The 22,087-nt window shown below is 43.1% G+C and overlaps 1 protein-coding gene and 1 pseudogene across 1 annotated transcript in view; both read left to right on the top strand.

Annotated features, from left to right (window-relative positions):
• The window catches only part of LOC102860988, a 47,638-nt pseudogene extending 31,364 nt beyond the window's left edge, over positions 1 to 16,274 (top strand).
• The window catches only part of LOC102856808 (mast/stem cell growth factor receptor Kit-like), a 128,203-nt gene that overhangs the window by 31,990 nt on the left and 74,126 nt on the right, over positions 1 to 22,087 (top strand). The gene's annotated exons all lie outside the window — the stretch shown is intronic.

The raw sequence follows: 22,087 nt of genomic DNA, 5'->3' as shown, positions 1-22,087 counted from the left end.
TTTCTATTGTCTGCATTTATGTATACGTCATACTTTCCCCCACTCCCCTTAGCCATTTGAGAGTATGTTGCTAACACTACACCCTCCCTTTTCTACTCCTCATGCCCCAAGACCCACCCCAAAGAGACCTGGCCTTGTTCTTATGAGAGCCTGGTGATCATCCGCTGCCCTCACCCAGGTACTTTCCCCCTTTCACCTGTGGTGGAGGGGCTTCTTCTAAGGTGAGATGCTCAGCTAACCTCTCACTTAAACCTTTTGCCTGATTTCTTGAAATTCAAACCAACTTCTAAAATTGCAGTCTTCAAAATTGTCCCTCTTTAGCACCCGTGTTAAAGGTAGGTAAGTATCTGAGCTGCCAGTCTTAAGGCAGGCAGTTTGAATCCACCAGATGCTCCTTGTGATAAAGAAGGACTGTTCTCCATCCATGTGATTTACAGCCTCTGAAAACCTACTGTTACAGCCTCTGAAAACCTACTGGAGGGTCAGCTACACTTAACTTCTGACTCAATGGCACATAACTATACTGCCACCACTTCTGGCACATACAAGGTGGTCCCAGGGAGGTACAAGAGGTTAACGTAACCTGCTTGACTGCTGACCAAGAAGTTGGAGGTTTGAACCTACCTCAAGACACTCTGGAAGAAAGGCTTGGCAATCTACTTCTGAACAAAATCTGTCATTGGAGCTCCAGTGGAACACAGTTTGGGTTTTTTTCCCTCCCTGATATACATGGCTTTGCCATGAGTCTACTTGAAAATAAAAACAAACAGAACACACCTAGAAAACAGAAAGCAACCAAAAGGCAAGTAAAAAGGGGCTCCCTGGATGGTTTTACCTATTCCTGAAAAAGTGGGGACAATGAACTGGCCTCAGCGTGTTATCTAGAACTTAGGTAAACCACTTTGACCCTGCTAATTCAAGTCTGTTTACAAGACGGTTGTAAAGTAGCCTTTACTCTTGGACCTGCCTCAGACAAAATGCCTCTTACCCTCTATTTAGAATTAGTACTTTTGTTTTTACTTTTTTGGGAGGTGTAAATGGACCATATTAATTCCATTGCAATAAAATGACATATTAAAAATAGAAACAGAAGGAAACTCTATTCTATGTGCCTACTATGTGAAATGGAGGGGAAGATGCAATTTCCCTTCTCAGAGAGGCCCATTGAAACAGGGCTTAGAGCACAGGGAGTGGTACATTGATTTACTAGTTATGATGAATATTAGTTTAACTGTCTACTTATGCCAAGTATAATTTATAGCATTTTTATTTTTTTCTGTTGTTGTATGCTGTTGAATCCAATCCAACTGACACAGGAGGAGATTGCCCCTCTTTCTCCAGTGGAGCATCTGGTAGATTTGAACCGTGTGTCTTTGGGATTGCAGCACAGCTTCTTAGAACTATATATTTATGTATTTCAGTATATATACTGAACAAATAATTTGAGAAGCTTAATGATATAAAAAAATATGACATCAGGATTGGAGGAAGATTTATCAACAACCTGAGTTACACAAATGACCTTGCTTGCTTAAAGTGAAGAAGACTTGAAGCACTTAAAAAGACTACAACCATCAAATGCATTACATCTGAGTATCAGAGAAAAACATCACCACTGGACCAGTAGGAAATAGATGGAGAGGAGATTGAAGATGCCAATGATTTCATTTAACTTGGATGCACAATCAATACCCATGGAAGCAGGAGTCAAGAAATCAGAAGATAGACTGCATCTCTCTTATTAATACCACAGTGACGTACAATTTTGCTCCAGTAACAGTGACAAAGTTTAACAGGGCAGCAAGTAATAAATGTGGGAGAGGATGTGGCAAGAAAGGAACTCACATACATTGTTGGTAAAATGTACAACTATTGTAAAATAGTTGTAAAATGGATTGTAAAATGGTACAACTATTCTGGAAGACAGTTTGGCATGTCCTCAAAAAGCTTAACGTAGAAATTAAATATGACCCCACTATTCCACTACTTGGAGTATATCCTGAGAAAATGAGAACTAAGGCACAAACTGAGATTTGTACACCAGTGTTCATTGTAGCATTATTCACCATTCCAAGAACATTGAAACAGCCCAAATATCCAACCATAAATGAATGGATTGAGAAAGCATGATACATTCATACAGTGGAATACTACACAGCATGCAGGAGCAATGATTTTGTAAATTATTACCTAACATGGGAAAGACTGGAGATCATTATGTTGAGTGAACTCAGTTCTATAAGGACAAACATTGTATAAAACCATTATTGTAGAATGAGTGTAAGGATCCAAGGGAGTAGGGTAGGGTGGAAGCAGAGGGATGAGGATGTGGGGTGGAGGAAGGATTAATCATGGAGTTGTACAATTTGATGGGTAGTGGGTTGAATGTAATTGGAAGAAGCTGTTCTTGAGAACAATATATTAGGATTCTGTAAATAAACTAGTATTTAAAAAAGAGTCCAGAATGAAAGTTGCATAGTGGAGTAGTCTTGAGGAGGGGATTGTATAACAATGAAATTATTATTATTGTTATTATTGTTGTTGTTAATATTATTATTATTTTTACTTTTCAAAGAGAAAATGAACTGCTGGTGGAGAAGGGGTGGTGGGGAGAAAAGTGTGCATCAATGAATGAATGGAAATCAATAGTCTCTATAAACTTTCATTAAAATAAAAAAAATTCTGGGAAAAAAAAGACATGCTGCATTAGGGAAATCTGCTGTAAACTACCTGTCTGTCTGTCTGTATATCTATCTATCTATCTATCTATCTATCTATCTATCTATCTATCTATCGTGTTTCTATCTATCTATCTATCTATCTATCTATCTATCTATCATCTATCAGAGGAGCTCTGGTTAGTGGGTAAGGAGTTGGGTGACAACATAAAGGCAGAAGGTTCAAATTCAGCAGGGAGACAGATGGGCATTTTCTTTCCGTGTGATTCACAGCCTCTGAAAACTTGCTGGAGGGTCAGCTATAGGTTGGTTTTACGGACTCGATGACAATGAAAATAACACACCACCCACCCACATTATACACATTATACTCATAAACCCAAACAAAACACCACTGTCATGGAGTAGATTCTCATTCGTAGCCACCCTCCGTCATTGAGTTTGAGGTGCTCTAAAAAAATATTTACAGTTGGAGACTGCCCATCTTTTTCCAAAATACATATATTTGTTGTCAGGACCAACATCTATCACACAATTGTTAACCATCCTGCCCGTCACTTTGTTGATGTTAGGTTTCATTTGGTGAAGTTGTTCAGGCCTACCCAGAGATTTCTTGGAAGAACATTCTGGCAGTTTCCAAAAAGTCAACTCTTGAAAGCCCAGTGGGGCACACTTTTATTTTCACACTCATGGGTTTGCCATGAGTTAGAATTAACTTGATGACACATGGAACACCAATAAAATGCAGAATTATACATGTGCCCAGCACTTTTTTATCTTAAACCATTCATTGTTTCATGAGAATTGGCATTTTATAGAATTATGGGAGAACGTGGTATAGTGGTTGGTACCAGGCATTTCTTCCCCCATACTCACCTGCACTCACATGCCTGCTGACAGCACTAATACCAGTGCAGTTTATCCTCTGTAGAACTAGATCTTGGGAGAGCTCTGGTTGCCCAGTGGACAGGGAGTTGCCTTAATAACCCAACGCAGGCAGTTAGTATCCACTGAAGAAAGATGGGCCATCTAATCCTGGGTGATTTACAGCTTCGGAAGACAGACTGGAGGGTCAGCTATTAATCGCATCTGATTAGTTGGCCGTGAATTCTTTGATTCTAATCTGGAGGCTGCTGCAGAATCTTGCAGTGTATCTCCACCCAAACTTTCTATGGTCATCACCTAGGGTTTACCTGGGGACAAGGGAAGTTCACATCCCTTCGTGTTTGGTCAGCCTCAGAGGCAAAACTGGACTTCTTCCTGCCTTGCAGGAACAGCTGACCTTTGCTGTCACTCTCCTTGACTGACCTCTTTGCATTTTATTGAAGTTACTGTTGAGAGAAGTCCAGAGCCACTCTTCTCCCTATACTCTTCACGCATGGTGAGGGCCTTCTGGTCTTTATTGCATTGGAACTCTATAGCTTCTTCTCTGGTTCCACTTCAATAAGTGCTTTCCAGAAATCAAAACACGGAAATCTCCATATTTACAATAGGATCTGAACTGAGCTGTTTGGAAAAACCCACTGGAAATGAGAAAGTTCCTCCTTTCGGCTGCAGGGATGGATCCTCCTATATTGTTTCTGAGTTTCAGACCTTATCTGACTCCAGGACCAACTTCATGATGACAGACAGGTTTCTTTGCCATCTGCCTCTGTGTCTGAGATCAAAAGGGGAAGTCCTACTTCCTCAAATATTGGAGAGTTTTTCTTTAGGATGAGTGAATATGGGTATATGTTAATACATTGTTTTACAAACGCTGCTGCTTCTGCTGATTGATGGTATCTAGATGAAATGTTGCAAAATTCTAAGTTGAGAAGAGTCTGTCTTTTCACAGCTACTGTTAGCTTGCTAAAGTGGCAAAACATTTCTAAGATTCAGACTTCTTGTTTAGGCCCTTTTTCTAACTCAGTTATAAATTAGAGTTCAAATGTTGTTGTTATGTGCCATTAGTTGCCTGTGACCCATAGCGCATGAAGCATTTAACAATTTGATCTTGATCCAGAGGGCTCTACACTTGCCAACAGGTGGCATGGTAGTGAATGGGGAACCCGTGGAAGGGAAAAGTTGAGTTCAATCACAGGGAAGCTTTTATAGATGGGCTGTGTTGAGGACCCAGAGGGAGGGTGTATGTTGGGGGTGATGTTTTATAGCAGAGAATGAAGTCTGCATGCTTTGCCCAAGGTTCACAAAAATAACACCTAGAAAAGCAGTAAATACAAATGTGACAGAAAAGTATTGTGGCCCAGGTGATTTATGGCATAAGGGCTGAGTTTACCATTGCGGTCAGGCAGAAAATAGAGGGGCCTACGTGGTGCCCAGGAGGAAATGGCTTTCAGTAGCAAAGGCAGCAAAAGCTGTGCCCAAACCACAGGTGAATCCACCCGAGCTGAAGACCCACAGAAAGGTGAACAGCAGGGAGGTGCAGTGGAGCAACGTGGCCTGATCCTGTCTCCTTGGCGAACAATACCCCAATATTTGGTAAAATATCCCCTCTAACATTCAGAGGTCTTATGAACCACTTTTACTGGAATCCACATGGCAATGTAGAACACACATATGATCTAACTCCTACTTTATGCTACTGATGGTTTCCAAAGAATGAACCTAAAGAAAAGAGAGTTGGAGATAGTATTTCACCCTGTCTCTTCTACCATAGGATCACTGTGAAGCTTTTGCTTCTTAGGGGTCCATTCATTAGGCCTGAGCTCAGATGAGCCTTGGGCACATCGGCCTAGGTGGCCTTTCTCTTATTCCTTTGATACTGTTATACTCATAATGATCCTATGGATAACAGATCAAAACTGGGGAGTTTATCTTTCAATATGGCTTTTCTAGCCACCTGAATATGATCTGACCATGCGGATGAGCAGGAATATGTGAATAGGGCATATTAGCCTATTCACAAAGGGATTGGTTATTTACCATCCTGCAAGGGGATTGGCCAGTTTCAACAACCTACAAGGGGATTGGCTAGTCCCTCTCATCAATAAATTGAACTGCTTTAGCTACCCTATACCTATGGCAGCAATTATAGCCAAACTAGAATCCTGATGTAAGATGAGAACGCGGGGGGAGGGAGGAGAGCTAATATTGGCAGGAGAGAGAGAACATTGTTGGTCAATTGGGGTGGAGTGGGGGAAGCTGATATTGGCAGGACTGAGAACTCGAACCACCGGCCTGAAAGGGTGAGACTCAAGACTGAGGTGCCTGTGTGTACATTTTGAGAGCTGTCTTGACTGTATTCTGTTATTAATCTGGATTATAACCCTTTTACGTCCCCAATATGGTTCTCTGTCATCTGTGAGCTATCTCACTGGATTCTGGACCCAGCCAAGCAGTAATAATGATGTTGAGATGAGTAGAAAGAGGTATGGGAGTGTAGGGGACATGTCTGACCTCATAGGAATTGGTTTTGTGTTATTGATGCTGTTGGTGGGGAATAGTTCCCCTGTGTGAAGTTGATAGAGGTCAGATATAGCTGCCCCCACATGGCCCTTGCCCTCTGCACCATTCTCACCATCTCTGCTAGTCTTAAGCTCACCCTTGCAATAACTAGGTCAGTCTGTCCTGTTGAAAGAATTCTTCCTCTTTTCCAATGATGGCTTTTCCAACATGATATCTTTTCAAAGAATTAATTTTAAAAACTATGTTTAAAGAATATAAGATAAAGTTTCACTGTCCTTACCTCTAAGGAGCAGTCTAGTTGCACTTCTTCTAGGAAAGATTTGTTTATTGGTAGTCCATGGGATATTCTATATTCTTCACCAACACCATAATTCCAAAGTATGAATTCTTCTATCGTCCATATTCATTGTGCAACTTTCAGATACATATGAAGTAAATGAAAACACTGTGGCTTGGTATTGGTGCATTTTAATCTTCAAATGGATATCCTTATTCTTTAAAGGGGTGTTTGACAACAGATTTTCTTAAAGTAACCCTTCTTTTGATTTCTTGACGGCTGCTACCATGGGTGTATGCATGTCCCTCCATGTCCTCTCCTAATTTCCTCTTTTTCTTGTTACTGTCATAGATCAACTGCCACTTCATAGTCATCATGCTTCCTAAGTCTTTATCCTATACCCCTTTAGAAGCACTCTGTTTCATGGTCCAGGAATACTCCTCCCTCTTCCCTGAAGGACATCAGCTGACGCTGAGTCAGCTGATCTCCTAACAGCTCCTCCTCTTTGCCTATTAGGAAGCTCAGTGCTTCACTTAGCGAGATTCTGGTTTGAATGGTGTGCTGTGGTCCTGGATATGGTGTTGGGATATTTTTAAGCTCTACACGTGCAGGTGGTATAACATTTGTCTGTGCGTTGCTGTACAGAGGTAACTCGTGGTTGCTTGATGCTGAAGCCTGTGACAGTGATGTGCCAATCATGGTAATGGGCACCCATGGTGGACAGTGTTGGCTGGAGTTTCCCGACTAAATCAAACCTGGAAGCAGGAGCGGCATCCACTTCCAAAATGGCTTGCCTCTGGAAACTCTATGTACGAACAGTGCTCAGGCTGTTCGTTCATAGGGTCGCTATGAGTCATCTACGACTCGACAGCATTAAACAACAACAACAAATTAGTGATAGGAAATTAGTGGCTCTTGGTCTCAGCTGAATATTTGCACCCTTCCTTTTACATTCTGAATCCATTCCTATTCATTGAAGATTTTGCAGCAGGTTCTCTAGTCCTCAGCAGCCACCTGCTGTCACATTTTCAAGGATTCTAGTGTCCATCTGGAAGGCCTTCTGCTAATTTGGTCTTGAAGATTCTGGTTCTCCTTTATCAGTTAATTAACCATCAGCCCTGCTCTACTCCAGGCACTGTGTGTCCTTGGCCTCCTCTATTCTTGTTGTAAAGAGTAGTGAAAAAGAGGAAGCCCTTTAATGAGATGGATACATGGATATAGGACTGCATCAAAGGGCTCAAAGATAGTGAAGATGGCACAAGGTCAGGCAGTGTTTCATTGTATTGTGCATGGAGTCGCTGAGTAGGGACTACCTCATGGCAGCTAACAACAAAAAAAACATTTTCGACCCTCTCCAATCCCTCTGTGGATGTTTTCATGAACACCCTTGGCTATGACCTTATGTATTGCTAAGACTCCAGAGTTTATCTAACTTTGACCTACAGTTTCTAGAGCTTTCCAGCTGCTACCTGCTGTTCCAAAAAAACTCAAACCAATTCCGAGCTCAGCCTCCATTGGATTTCTGGCACTGTAGATCTCATAGGAGGAGATTGCTCATGTTTCTCCTGAGGAGCTCTTGTTGTTAAGTGCCATCGAGTCGTAGGCGACTCATAGAGACCCTGTGAACGAAAGTCCTGGACACTTGTATAACTTTTGTCCTTTCTCCAGGTTCATAGGTTTTCCAGAGACAAGCTATTTTGGAAGTGGATGCCACTCCTGCTTCCAAGCTTGTTTTAATCGGGGAGCTCCACTCAACACTGGAGGAGATCTTAGTTGATTCAAACCAATAGAGAGGCATGGCCTTTTTCATTAACAGTACAACTCCCTATGGACTACACCACCAGAGTTCCCGCCTGTTGGTCCAGATGCTTCTAAATATATTTTTCTAATTCAGTTCGTTCTCCCTGGCCTGTTGACGCCCATCTCCCCCATCCCTAAGCCATGAACGTGGATGTCTTCTCATTCTTCTGTCCACTGCCACCCTATCTCAAGGATGCTTGTCAACCCAGATCATACTCTTCTCTTTTCCTGGTTCCCACAGTCCAGGGGTTTGTACTCTCACCATCTCCTGTCTGGGTGACTGGACTTGTTCCCTGACTTTGTCCCTTGTTCTGTTCCTCTCCAGTCCATTCTTCCTCCTAGCAGATGGTGCCTTAAAGTGCACCATGCTTAGTCCACATCAGGAGTCTTAGAACCCCTCACCAGACAGAGGTCTTCCTCCTGGGGTCCTGCCTTCTGCCCCTCTCTGGCCACACACCTTGATTCTGCAACACTGTTTACCGAGTGACTTGTGAGTCCTACACTGGAATTGACCTTCTATGACATTTGTTCTTACAGTCTCCTCCTACCCCTCAGCCTGACCAAGCCTCACATGTTCTTTATTTTGAGCTCTTTTGTTGCCAGAGCCCCTGGGTGGCATTAAGAGTTAAGCTTTCTGCTGTTGTGGAGAGTGGAAAGGTTGGTGGTTAGAACTTGAGTGCCTTGGAAGAAAGGCCTGGCAATCTGTGTCTGAGAGATCACATTCACGAAAATCCAATGGATCACATCTCTGCTCTGAGACACATTCCAGGAACCATGAAGTGGAATCCACTTGACAGCAAATGCTTTTTGCCTTGGTGGAGGGTTGTTGTTAGCTGTCCTTGTTGGTTGGTCCCTTATCACAAAGAACAGAACAAAACTGACTCCTCCTTTGCTGTCCACGTGATTAGTTGCAGAGGGAACTGATGTCAGGGAACTCTGGTGTCCTGGTTCATAGGCTCAAAGGTGTTTCAAATCCACAAGTGGCTCAGAGGACCAATGGACAATCAAAACCAGATGAACATTCTCCTCTCATGTGATTTATAGCCTCCAGTTACCTACAAGTTGATGCCAACTCCACAGCAGTGAATTTGAATTTTGTTTGTTTGTTGTTGTTTTTTTTTTTAATTGCCATCCACGGGGCTGTCACTGGCTGATTTTTCAGATGTAGATTACCAGACTTTGTTCCTAGTCCATCTAACTTCCTCAAGACTTGTTCATTGGCATTGTCACAGCCAAGTGTCTGCGTGAAGCTCCAGCCTCCTATGTGGGAGTTAAGATTTCTACCATTTTTTCCCTTGGAAAAAATCTTCATGCTGGGAAAAGTGGAGGATCAGAGAAAAAGAGGAAGACCTTCCCCTGAACTCTTCCCAAACAAGACGGATTGACACAGTGCAGTGGACTTGAGCGTCTCAGCAGTGGTGAGGATGGGATGGTGAGGATGAGACCGGATAGGGTTTCTCTGAGTCCTAAGCTGCTTAATGGGACCTAACAACAACATTGCACTCCTTTTCATACTCCTCTGGCCGTGCCCACCCCCTCGCTGGCAGCCCTGTGGTTTTGCCTGCTCTTGCTTCTTTGTGTGATATCTATCTTTGTGCTTCTTATCTACCTCCTCCTGCCCCTAGGGTGTTTTCCCCCTCTGGAGAGGCCCTGCTAGCCCTTTGTATTCCTGATGCACAGCCCCACCCACCGCACAGGGAGAGGCTTCATTACCTTTTCACTCCAGAGGCTCCTTGTCCTGTTCCTGGTTTCCTTACTGGATCCTCTTTATACAGCTTACTACCACTTCTATGTTTACTTCTCTGCTCTCCAGTTCCTAGCTATCAGTTCACCATCTTTTGTCTAACATTTAAGTATATTCAAGGGCCTGCTTTTAAGAGGGTTCCTCTAGGTGGTATTTTTTGACTCCATACTTTTCAATGATAGGGTCGGAGTGGGCACCTAACAACAACAGTTATTTTCAACGGCTCATCATTTTCACAATGGAATATTGTTCGGTTTTGTTTGAAGACTTCAACTCAACTCATTGCCATCTGGTTGAAATTGATCCATAACTGATCCTTCAGCAGGTTTTCAGAGGCTGTAAGTGACAGGAGAGGAGATTACCCATCTTTCTTCCAAGGAGCAGCTGGTGGATTCGAACTGCCTGGCATTGAGTTGTTAGTGCAGCTCTTTTGTTGTATTTTCTCGAGTCACTTGTGACTCATAGCGACTCGGTGTGCAACAGCTCTGAATACTGTTCTATCTTGAGACAGTTCTTTTGTCTCTGACACATTCAACCCCATTTCCCCTGTCACTGTGTTTATCCATCTCATCCTGGTTCTTCCTCTCTCTTGCCTCAGTCTTTCCTGGCAACAAAGTATGTCAGGTGGAGCTTCAAAAACCTTGCCTCCAAAGATCAGCCTGGTTTCACCCTGTCCAGTTCCAACTCTTTACTTGGTCACAGTGAAATAGGCCTATGTAAAGACCAGTTCAACCCAAAAACACAAGGGTTCAAATCCATCAGCTCTTCCACGGGAGAAAATTGAGGAATCTCCTCTCATGCAATTTACAGTCTTTGAAAACTCACTAGAAGGTCAGCTGTGAGTTGGCTCGCACTCAAGGGCACAGAACAGCACCAACAATGTAAGCTGCAGACACAACATTTCTTTCAATTTTTAAATGCTAAACTCTCCTCACTGCTGTTGTGGTGAAACTGACTCATAGCTGACCTTCAAATGATTTTCTGAAGGTGTCAATCACTTGGGAAGAGAGTGCTCACCTTTCTGCCTTGCAACTGCTGGAAGGTTCAAAATACTGGAGAGGTGCCACGTTAGGGTTAACAACCCAATTCCCTACAGACTACGGTACAAGGGCTTCCTAAAAGCTAAACCAAAACTTGTAGTGCACCAAGAAATAAAAGTATTTTTTTTCTAGGTTCTAGACATAGGAAAATTGACTACAGACTTAAGGCTATAAACAGATCATGTCAGCCTCACAGCTATGTATTATTTAGCTCAGGTCTAAGCTTGAGTAAAGCTGCCCTGGTGGTGCAATAGTTAAAGCACATGACTGCTGACTCAGTCAGTGACTTAAACCCACCAACTCCGAGGAAGGAAAGGCCTGGCGAAGATTCTAAAACCAAAGCCAGATCTGTTGCCATTGGGTTGGACATTGAAGTGGATAAAGAGCTTGTCTGCTCACCGAAAGGTCAATGGTTTGAACTCACCAGCCACCCCAAGGGAGAAAGATGGGTCATCTCTTCTTGTAAAGATCTATAGTTCTGGAACATAGAACTCCTGGAGTGGTTAGGAGTCAGAACCCGCTTGATGGCAGTCACTCTTTGGCGATCTTGGGCTGGCCCATGGTTAAGCATTCAGTTTCTGACTGAAAGGTTGGGGGTTTGAGTCAACTCAGAGAGACTGTGGAAGAAAGGGATGGCAAGATTCTTCTGAAATATCATCCTTTGAAAACCCTGTGGAAAGGAGCTCTATTAATAACACTTGGAGCAACCACAAGTCTAATTGATGGAGACTCTTTCACCCTGTGCTTAGCACTGTCTGCCTTTCTGGCATTCTGTGAAGCTCTGGTGAGCTCGAGGGGCTGAGTGGGAAAGAAGGTGCACCACCGTCCAAAGGCAAGTGATTCAAATTCACCAGCTGCTTCTCAAGAGAAAGATGGGGAGCCTCCTCTTTTGTGATTTACAGCCTCTGAAGATCTGCTGGAGAGGCAGCTTTGAGTAGGTTCCAGGTTGACAATGAGTTGTTGGGATTATGAGGCGCTGCTGGAATTAGTATATGACACATTGTGCTGTTAACTAAAGGTTGGTTAGTTCAGATCCACCAGCAGTCCAGCAGAGGAAGGATGAGCAGCAGTCCCCTCTCATTAAGGTTAATATCCTCAGACACCTGATAGAGGGTCACTAGCAGTATTAACTGATTAGAATGTAATGGGTTTCCTTTCAGGGTTTTATTTGGTACTGAGGCTGCAGAGGGTGCTCTGGTAACCTATTGCCAGAGACTACACTTCTCAATTCAAATCCATTAGTGGCTCCATGGAGAAATCTGGGAAGTGGGTAAGCTCCTGCCCTGTGATTTGCAGCCTCAGGCACCCAACAGAGAGGGCCAGCTGTGCAGCGTTCCAACTTGACAGCAGTGAGAGAAGAGAATGAAGCTACAGAACTCGACTTGGATTCTGAGGACTCAGAGTTTAGTATGAGGAAGTTTCTCTCTTATGAGAATCTTTCCTGAATCCCTGCACAGACCTTTACCCATTGAGAATTCTGCCTTTGTCTCTCCCTTCCTTAAAAATACATAAATACACAAACAGGTTTACAAAGCCTTTCAGGCTCAGCTTTCAGAGTGTGTGTCCCATTCCCCCCCCCCCCCATCAATCTCAGTCATGGCATTTCTAAACAGAACAACTGCTTCCTTTGGGGCCTTGGTGGCACAGTGGGTGACATGTTGGCTGTTAATCGCTAGGTTGGCGTTTGGAATCCACCAGCTGCTCCACAGGAAACTTGCTGAGACAGTTCTTGCCTGCCCTACGGGCCCGGAAGGGTGTTGGAAGCCATTCCATGGCAGTGAACTTGACATTTGAGTTTTCCTTTTGCATCTTCTGGCATGTTCCTCATGCCTGGATATTGTTATTACTTGCGTAGAGCCTGACCCCCTACACAAGACTGTAAGCTTCCCATTAGCATCTAGTTCACTGCTGAAGGAATAATTAAGCAACAGCTCAGATTTGAGTTGAAAAGGAAGACTGTTTCGTGGTGACAGGCGCATCACAGCGAGGGTGGATGTCGGGATGTGGTCCTCCAGGTCGTGGCTCCGTGTGGTTGGGGTGGGCGATCCAGATCACGGTGATTTTCAGACTTGTTGTCACTCCGCACAAACATTTTTTTGAGCACTTGAGTGGTTTCCTCTGAGCTTACTCGCCCCTTTCCCAGTCTCATTCTATTTCTGGTAGCATCTACATGTTTTTAAAGCCACATGGGTGTTATGAGCAATTACTGGGATCTTTCCATCTTGGTTTTCATCCAGTCTATTCCTATGAGGATATAAAAAAGTATGTCAGAACCAATATGATCTACAAACCATTAGCTTTTTTATTACGAATTGTGGTTTAACAGTACGGGAACTGAAGAATAGTTGAACTACCAGGCTTTGTTCTTTGTTACAGTTCTTCCTGCCATACTTCCTCAAAACTAGAATGGGCTTCTCCTTGTGGGTTTTCTTCCCAGCCATTTATTCTACCTGGTTCCTTATATTTGTGTCCAGAGAAGAAAAGGTTCTAAGGTGACTTCCTTACTTTCAACCCCAGCTATAAAACATTGTTGATATAGATATTGGTGAAAAGCCTTTAGGAGGTTCATTGGGAGATGAGATTGCAGTAATGGTTGGCACAATCATCTTCTATCAAGAGCAATGAGGATTTGGGATATGTAAATTGTGCCAGAAGTTCAAGCTGAATTTAGAAGGGGCTTTAGCACCAGGGATATCATTGCTAATGTCAGATGATCCTGGCTGAAAGCAGAGGATAACAGAGTATCTGTATTTTATTGCCTATGCAAAGGCATTTGACTATGTGGATCACAACAAACTGTGGTTAACAATGAGAAGGCTTATGCAATGATATATTACATTAGGCCCTTAGGGAGTAAAACGGATTAAACATTGGGTATTGATAGAAGGGTTGGCCATTCAGATCCACCCAGAGGTACCTCGGCAAGACAGACGTGGTGAACTGATTTCTCAGAAATCCCTGTGGGCAGTTGTACTCAGCACACTTGGGGTCACCATGAGTTAGACTTAACTCCATGGTATCTAACAACAGCCTAACAGCCTTGAAGTTTTTATTCTATTTTAGAAAAGATAGTTCCCTGTTTATTGTTGGAAGATAATCTTTTGAGATTTGATTGATGAGGACTCCAAGTGGCTTTTGAACTGTCACGTCCTTGTATACACCACATCCAACATTTCTAACTCCCATTTTAAGAGTAGTGTTTGAGAACTTGTCTTTAAATGCAGCATCCGCCTAATGTTTTTTTTTTTTTTTTGTGAACAGAAGACCAGGCCCTAACTTGTACTGGTATTTCACCCACTTGGATCCCAATCACTGTTTTATTTCCGTGGTTTAGTTGAGCCAACTTCATGAAGACTTTCTTAGTCTTTCCAAAATCAACAGCTCTCTCTCACTACCATCACACGCTCCTGTTTCTTAATCACTTGTCCTTAATTTAGGCATGATATACCATCGAGTACAACTTCCATAAAGAAATTTAAGAAGAAAACCAGAAGACTCAGGTAGTGAGAGCAGAAGAGCAGAAACAGATGAGAGAAAAACTCAGTAGCTTGAACGTTCAGAGAACCTTGGACAGTGGTCACTGAGGCTCAAACGGAAGTGGAAACCTTTGGGTCATTATTCTCAGAGGGTATAAAGAACTCCTACTGTCAACGCTGACTTTGTTCAGTGGACTCATCTCAGTGGACAAGAAGGTGACACAGGGGTGACATAGGACCAGCCAGTGTCTTGTTCCTTTATACATAAAAGTTCACAGGAGTCAACAGGCTCTACAGCAGCAAACAAAGCATGAAAGATGAAAGAAGCATTCATGACTTCAGAACAGCTGTGTGGAACAAACAGTGACAATACATCTTTAAAAGGAATAAAATTTTAAAAAAAGAAAAAGTTGACGAGCTCAGATAAAGGACTTACTACACTAGCTAGGAAGGTTTTGACATACATTTGGGTCTTGAAAAAGGTTTTGTTGTTGTTTTGCATTGCTAAAAAGGTATCCAGAGCAAATACCTGAGGAAGTTATAAGCTCTGAGGTTTTGCCTGTGTTTCCTTTGTCTTGAACTGTTGTTCCAGTCTTGCGTGGTTGATGCTCCTGAAGCATTCCCTTCTGTAGTTCTGTTCTTTGAGGCCAAGGACTCTCTTTAGGTTCAGTACCTTGTGAGGTGTCCCAGGGGAAGAAATATTTGCTGAGTTGTTCCTGGAGTTCCTACCCCAGAGTCATCATTCATTTACCACTTGTTCCCCAGAGGGGTGCGTTTGCCATTTTTCATATTTTTTTTGGCTCATTAATTAACATAACATGTGTTTAGGGAACAGAAAATAACTCTTACTATTACCCTTAGCCAAACATAATTAAGCCTACTGCTGTTGATCTATTCTGGCTCGTAATGACCCTTTAGGACAGAGGAGAGCTGCCTCATTAAGTTTCCAGGGGTGGTGGCCTAGTGGCAAGAAGCTGTGCTGCAATCTCATAGGCACACAGTTCAAGGCCACCAGCTGCTCCCTGTGAGAAGGATGGGTCATATCCTCCCTTGTGATTAACTGCCTCTGAAAATCTGCCAGAGGGTCAGTTATGGGTCAGTTCTGATTCTACGGTACACAATAGCAATCATTTGCGTATGCAAAAAAAGTTTTGATGGAAACAGCAAATTAGGTTACACAGTGAATACCAGAGCAGTTTTGTGGGCATCATGTGGAGATTGGGGGTCCTATTACACCACATGCCTGTCTTTTATGTTCTATAATGGAGGGACCACCACAGCAATGAAGGGGAAGAAATGTGTGGGTACCACAGCCAATAGGTGCTCCAGGATTCAGGCCCAGGTGGTGACCAGACTTTCAGAAGGTCTTTTCTATGGGAGATGTCTGAATATCGGCTTGGGAGGCTCACCACTGACATCCAGACCATTATCCAGCATCTCAAGTTCCTGCTGAACTTACATGATTTGAAGGAAAGTCAGCAGGTCAAGCCTTACATGCTCTTGAGCATAGTGGCCAACCTCTTGTATGAGAAGTAGTTTGGTCCCTATTACACTAAGCCTGTCATTGTTGGCTTGGACCCAGGGACCTTTAAGCCATTCATTTGTTTTCTGGACCTCACTGGCTGCCCTATGGTGACTGATGACTTTGAGGTCAATGACACCTGTATTGAACAAATGCACAGAATATGCAAGTCCCTCTGGGAGCCTAACATGGATCCAAAACACTTATTTGATACTATCTGCTAAGCCATGCTGAGCATTGTGGATTGGGATGCCGGGTCTGAGATGGGAGTCATTGTCTTCATTATAGAGAAGGATAAGATCAGGACACCCGCTGAAGGCCAAATGGACTAATCCCTCTCTTCCTCCTGCACCCTCAAGCCCTCTTCTTTCTTAAAAATAAAATAGTTTTCACTATTTTTTTAATGAAAAAGTTATGATGTAGACAAAACATAACAACAGTTTGTTGAGAACTTGCTATGCACATTTCAAAATGAGTGGCCTGTTCTGGTGATAAGAAGCTGCCTTGCACTCTTAAAGGCATGGTTCGAATCCACCAGTGGCTACATCAGAGGAAATTGGACAGACTCCTCCTGTGTGATTTACTTCCTCTGAAAACTGCTGGAGGGGCAGCTATGAGTTGATTCTGACTTGATGGCACATAACAGCAAATGGATAATGAGTTGTGGTGCCAGTCCAAAGGTAGACAGTTCAAATACATGACCTGAACTAAGGGAGATAGATGGGCAATTTCCTGTTTGTTTTTAGGTGCTGCAGAGTGGACTGTCACTCATAAAGAACAAATCAGAACCTTGCCCGATCCTGTGCCATCCTCCAAATCTGTCTTGCTTGAACCCATTGTTACAGTCACTGTGTCAGTCCATTTTGTTGAAGGTCTCCCTTTGGCCCTCCACATTTACTAGTATGATGTCCTTTTTCCAAGGACTGGCCTCTCCTGGTGACATGCCCAAATTATGTGAAACCAAGTTTCACCATTCTTGTCTCTAAGGAGGACCCTGGCAGTAGTACTTCCTCCAAGATAGAGCATTTATTAGAAAATGCCTCGTTGTATTTTAAGCTCTTTTCTTTCATGTTGTCCCCTCATCTAATTCTCATAAGAATCCTGTGAGATTAGGGTGTTTTAATCTTTATCCTCCAGATATGCAACCTTGCACATAAAATGTCTGAATGACCTGCCCAAGGTCACACAACTAAAATGTGCTTTGTTGTTGTTATGTGCTGTTGAATCACCCATGACTCATAGCGACCCTATGTATAACCGCCCTAACCCCTGCTCTATCCTGTGCCATTCTCACTGTCTCTGACACACCCACCCCCATTATCCCAGTCACTGAATCAGTCCACCTCATAGAGGGTCTTCCTCTTCTGCGCTGTCCCTCCACCCTCCCAAGCATGACGTCCTTCTCCAAGGACTGGTCCCCTCCTTGTAACATGTCCAAAGTATGTCAGACGAAGCTTCAGAATCTTTGCCTCCAAGCAACAGCCTGGAAAAATTTGCCTACCTGTAAAGGGTTAAACCAAGGTGGCTCCTTGAAGGCAAGGATTCTGAGGCTCCATCTAACATACTTTGGACATGTTGTGAGGAGAGACCGGTTCTTGTAGAAGGACATCATGCTTGAGAGAGTGGAGGGACAGCACAGGAGAGGAAGGCCCTCTATGAGGTGGATTGATTGAGTGACTGGGATAATCGGGATGGGAGTGTCAGAGACAGTGTGATTGGCACAGGACGGAGCAGAGTTTAGGGCTGTTGTACATAGGGTTGCTATGAGTCGCAAGTGACTCCACGGCACATAACAACAACAAAAACAACAACCTTGGCTTAAGACCCTCGGTGAGATGGATTGATTCAGTGACTGAGCTAATGGGGGCAGGTGTGTCGTAAACGGTGAGATTGGCACAGGATAGAGCAACGTTTAGGGCTATTGTACATAAGGTCACTGTGAGTTGCAGGTGACTCAATGTCACATAACAACAGCAACAACCTTGGCATAGTGAGTGGGTCCTGGGAAGTAGCAGTATTTGCCTGAATTGTACTTTTACGATATGCTTACCATCCTTGATGCTTTTGAACTGTGATGTTGGAGAAAAGTTTTGAATATCCTGTGGACTGTCAAAGGAACAAACAGATCTATCTTGGAGAAGGTGCAGCCAGAATGCTCCTTGGAGACAAAAGATAATGAAACTTCATCTCACATACTTTGGGCCTGTTGCTAGGAGAGGCTGTTTCTTGGAGAGGGACATCATACTTGGGAAAAGGGAGGGTCAGTGAAAGAAGAAGACCATCAGTCAGGGAGGTTGGACTCCATGACTTCATCATTGGGCTTGAGCATGTTGGAGATTATAAGGATTGAACAGTGTTCAGATCAGTTCAAAGGTCGCTAAGTTAGACTTGATTTGATGACACCTAACAACAACAACAGCACCCATCCACTGGGGCAAAAACTTCTGGGAAGTAGAATGAATTGAAATATAAAGCTATATAAAATCTTTACAGTTACGTTAGAATGAGTGTACTGTCAATATTGGGCATGTCCACTTGGAGCGGCTATTTTTGAAGGCATATATAATTGAGTCAATAGCATCTTCACGTACCGCTCCCGTCATCTTCGTTATTTAACACTTTGTAATTGCCTCTGCTCCGTTTCCTATTCTGGCTGCTCCGCTGAGATGCCGTGCCTAGTGGGCACACATAGCCTCAGTGTTTAGCACTTCTGTTGGGGCTTAATAACACTTAATGATGATAATTGCCATTATTGTTATCTTCTGCTAATCAAGACTGCTGGGCATAATTTTAATCTCTGATGTACTTTGCTTGAAATCAGAAGGCTACAGTTGAAAGGCACTGGGTGAAATGTTTATCTGGATAATAAACTGGAATTGAGACACAACCGGCCATTTGCACACACTTGAAGGGGACAATTGAGGCTCATCTTTGGACTGTCCAGATACATGTGAACCACATCAAAACAAAATCAGTTGCCATCTAGATGATTCTGACCCCTGGCCACCTCCTGTGTTTCCAAGTAGAATTGCACTCTGGAGGGTTTTTAATGATTGGTGGCTTCAGGAGGCTTCTCAGAAAGAATCTCAAAGCATAGAGTTTTAAGGCAAAAGGCTGGGCTCGAACTGCCAACCTGTTGTTCAGTAGCCAAATGCTTAACTGTTTTCACCACGCAGGGATTCCTATTTTCTTTTTCTTTCTTTTTTTTTGCCCTGTTTGGTTACAGATTTATTTTTCTTCTGCCACAGTTCTCCAAGGAGAAGTCTACATTTTCAACCTTTAGCCCTAGAGCAAACAGAAATTCCTTCTTGACTGAAATAACACTCTTGGATTCCCAGTGGTCTCTTTCTGACTAAATTTGGAACCTGGCCCTTTGATCTTGTTGAGGCATCTGTCCTCTGCAGCCACTCCCCTCTTTAAAACGTTTGGTGTCTTCCTCAGCACAGTCAGTGTCTCCTGCTTGTTTTCAGGAGTGGGGGTGGGGGGGTGAGTATGGGTTGGTGTGGGTGAGGGGGGATCCTTTGCACTCCTCCCCTGGTGTTTCCCTGACCCACCTGACTGAACATGGTCTCCTTTTTCTTCACAAGCCCTTTCCTTACCTCCTTTATCTGATCCTATCTTTTTCAGTTTGTCAGTAATGGCTTTTCTCTATCTGAATTTTAGATTGTAAGCGATCTTCTGCTTACCTGTGGCACATGGGAGCTGTTCTGTGCCTGATTTGTCTCAGTCTCCTCCATCCTGGGTTTAAAGCTCATTCCCTGCTCTTGGCTTAGCCTTTTGTGCTTTTATGTACCCCTTCCTGTTTGTCTCCTCCCCACCCCTTTCCTCACCTGGCCTGAATGGCATTTATACCTCCTTCAGAACTCAGGCCAGTTCTCCACAATCATCCATGTGTGACTTAGCTGCCCTGCAGTATTTTCTGACTCACACAGACCTGGCTCAACAGTATCAGACCACTGAGATCTCATGGGGTTTTCACTGGCTAATTTTTATTAGGAAGTAGGTCGCCAGGCCTTTCTTCCCAGTCTGTATCTGATTCTAGAAACCTTACATCATCATTATGACATGAACACTTCAGACAGATGGTAGCTGTACCTCTTGTTGTTGTTGTTGAATCCAACCCATAGTTGACCCTCCAGCGGGTTTTCAGAGGCAGTTAATCGCCCGAGAGGAGGTTGCCCATCCTCACCCTGTCCAGTGGCTGGTGGCTTTGAACCTTGTGCCTTCAGGATTGCACAGCTTCTTGCCTCTAGGCCACCAAAACTTTCTAGTCTTTATTCTGAACTCTTAAGTTCTGCGTGAAGATCGGAGCTTTTCACTGATTTGCCTGAATAGACTTGATTGGCGTCTCACTGTGTGAATTACTTTTCTACTGGGAAAAAAAAGCTACATGCTGTCTGATAAACCACAAAAATATTCATGTCAGATATTTGGGATGCTTAATGATCCTGTTCTAGCCTTCTTAGCCTTTTCTCTCGTGTTCTGCAAAAGGACACCTATCGATTGGGTTCTGTGTAGTTCTGCAGAACTCAGGGGCCAACCTCAGGGTCAATCCTTCCTCATACTAGCTCTCCCACATATTCTGAAATTATTAAAATCTCTTAACTTTTTTGAAAAATAGACATTATTGTTGTATGAAGCTCTGCTGGTGTAGTTTGTAGGGAGCTGTGCTCATAACCCCAAAAAAGGCCAACCATACCTCTCAGACAGTTCAAATTCACTACCAGCTCCAGGAGAGAAAGGTGAGCAATCGAGTTACAGCCTTAGAATCCCATTGGAGGGTCAGTTCAATGAATTGAGGATTTAAAAAAAAAAAATAAAAATTTAATTTTCCACTAGCTTGTGGGGTTTTGGTTTTTTGTTTTGTTTTGTTTTTTGGACGTGTGTGTTCTTTTGTTTCATTATTTTTGTGTATATACCATCAAATTTGATCTGACTGATACAGGAGATTGCCCCTCCTTCTCCAGCAGGGCATCTGGTGGATTCAAATCCCATACCTCTGGGATTGTAGCGCAGCTTCTTGCCTCTATGCCACCAGAGCTCCCTTAAATTTTCTACTAGTTTATTTACAAAATTAGAATACATTATTTTCAAGAACAATTTTCATTTCCCTCACACCCCTCCCCCCATTGTAGACTATTTTTACATTTATAGAACGTTGTGAAGAAAGTTAAGTTTCTGTCCCCCTTTGCCTCCACTAGACTGGGTAACCTCTTCCATCCCTGTGGTATACTTATTAAAATTGATGAACCCATATCAATACATTTTTATTAACTAAAGTCAAAGTTCACATTAGAGTTTGCTGTTTGCATTGGGTGGTCCTGTGAGTTTTGACAAATAGTTAAATTTCCACCATTACAGCATTATCCAGAATAGCTTCTCTACTCTACAAATGCTCTGTGTTTCACCTGTTCATCTCCAGAATGCCCTGCCCTCACTGATCTTGTCACTGGCTTTGCTGTGTCTTTCCCAGAATGTCATGTTATTGGAATGAATAGCACAATATAGCCATGTTTTTGCACTGTCTTCATCCCCTCACTCACCCTCCTCTTCCCAGCTTAAATCTAAATCTTGTGGCCATGTTTCGTTTGTTCTGGCACTTAAGTAGCTTGTTTTTTTTTAAGCTCCTAGGCTGGTGTGAGTACCACATGTCCCACATGGGTGGATTCTTTCCAGCACCTACTACACTGCTTTTGGAGATCATAATTAATAAGCAGATATTTGGACACTTGCACGCACAGGTGGGGGAATGAACTGGCAGCTGTGAGTTTTGTAATATTTGAGTTTCTTATTCCATGGCTCAGGTTGCCAACTTTGAACTGTTTTCAAGCTATGTAACCTATCTGGGAATTTTGTTGATAGGACTGAAATGAAATGTTTGTGCTTGAATAGCCCATGACCCGAGCTGTACAATGAAATTTCACATAGGATAATTGTTCAGCGATTTAGACGTGGTTCTATTTTGGATGAGCATTATAACCCAATTTCTTTATTCAGTATAAATTTTGTACATGGTCACATGCCTTCAGGTTGTCCCTTGTAACTGCATCTCCAGTAAGTTTTCAAAGCTGTAAATAAAGAAGAGATTACCTGTATTTCTTCTTCAGAGCAACTGGCAGGTTCGAACTGGCTGCCTTCAGGTTGG

The sequence above is a fragment of the Elephantulus edwardii genome, unplaced genomic scaffold, assembly GCF_000299155.1.
Source record: "Elephantulus edwardii isolate Elephantulus edwardi_28Jun2011 unplaced genomic scaffold, EleEdw1.0 scaffold00220, whole genome shotgun sequence".
In the NCBI taxonomy this organism is placed as follows: domain Eukaryota; kingdom Metazoa; phylum Chordata; class Mammalia; order Macroscelidea; family Macroscelididae; genus Elephantulus; species Elephantulus edwardii.
This window is presented reverse-complemented; position numbering and strand designations above follow the sequence as displayed.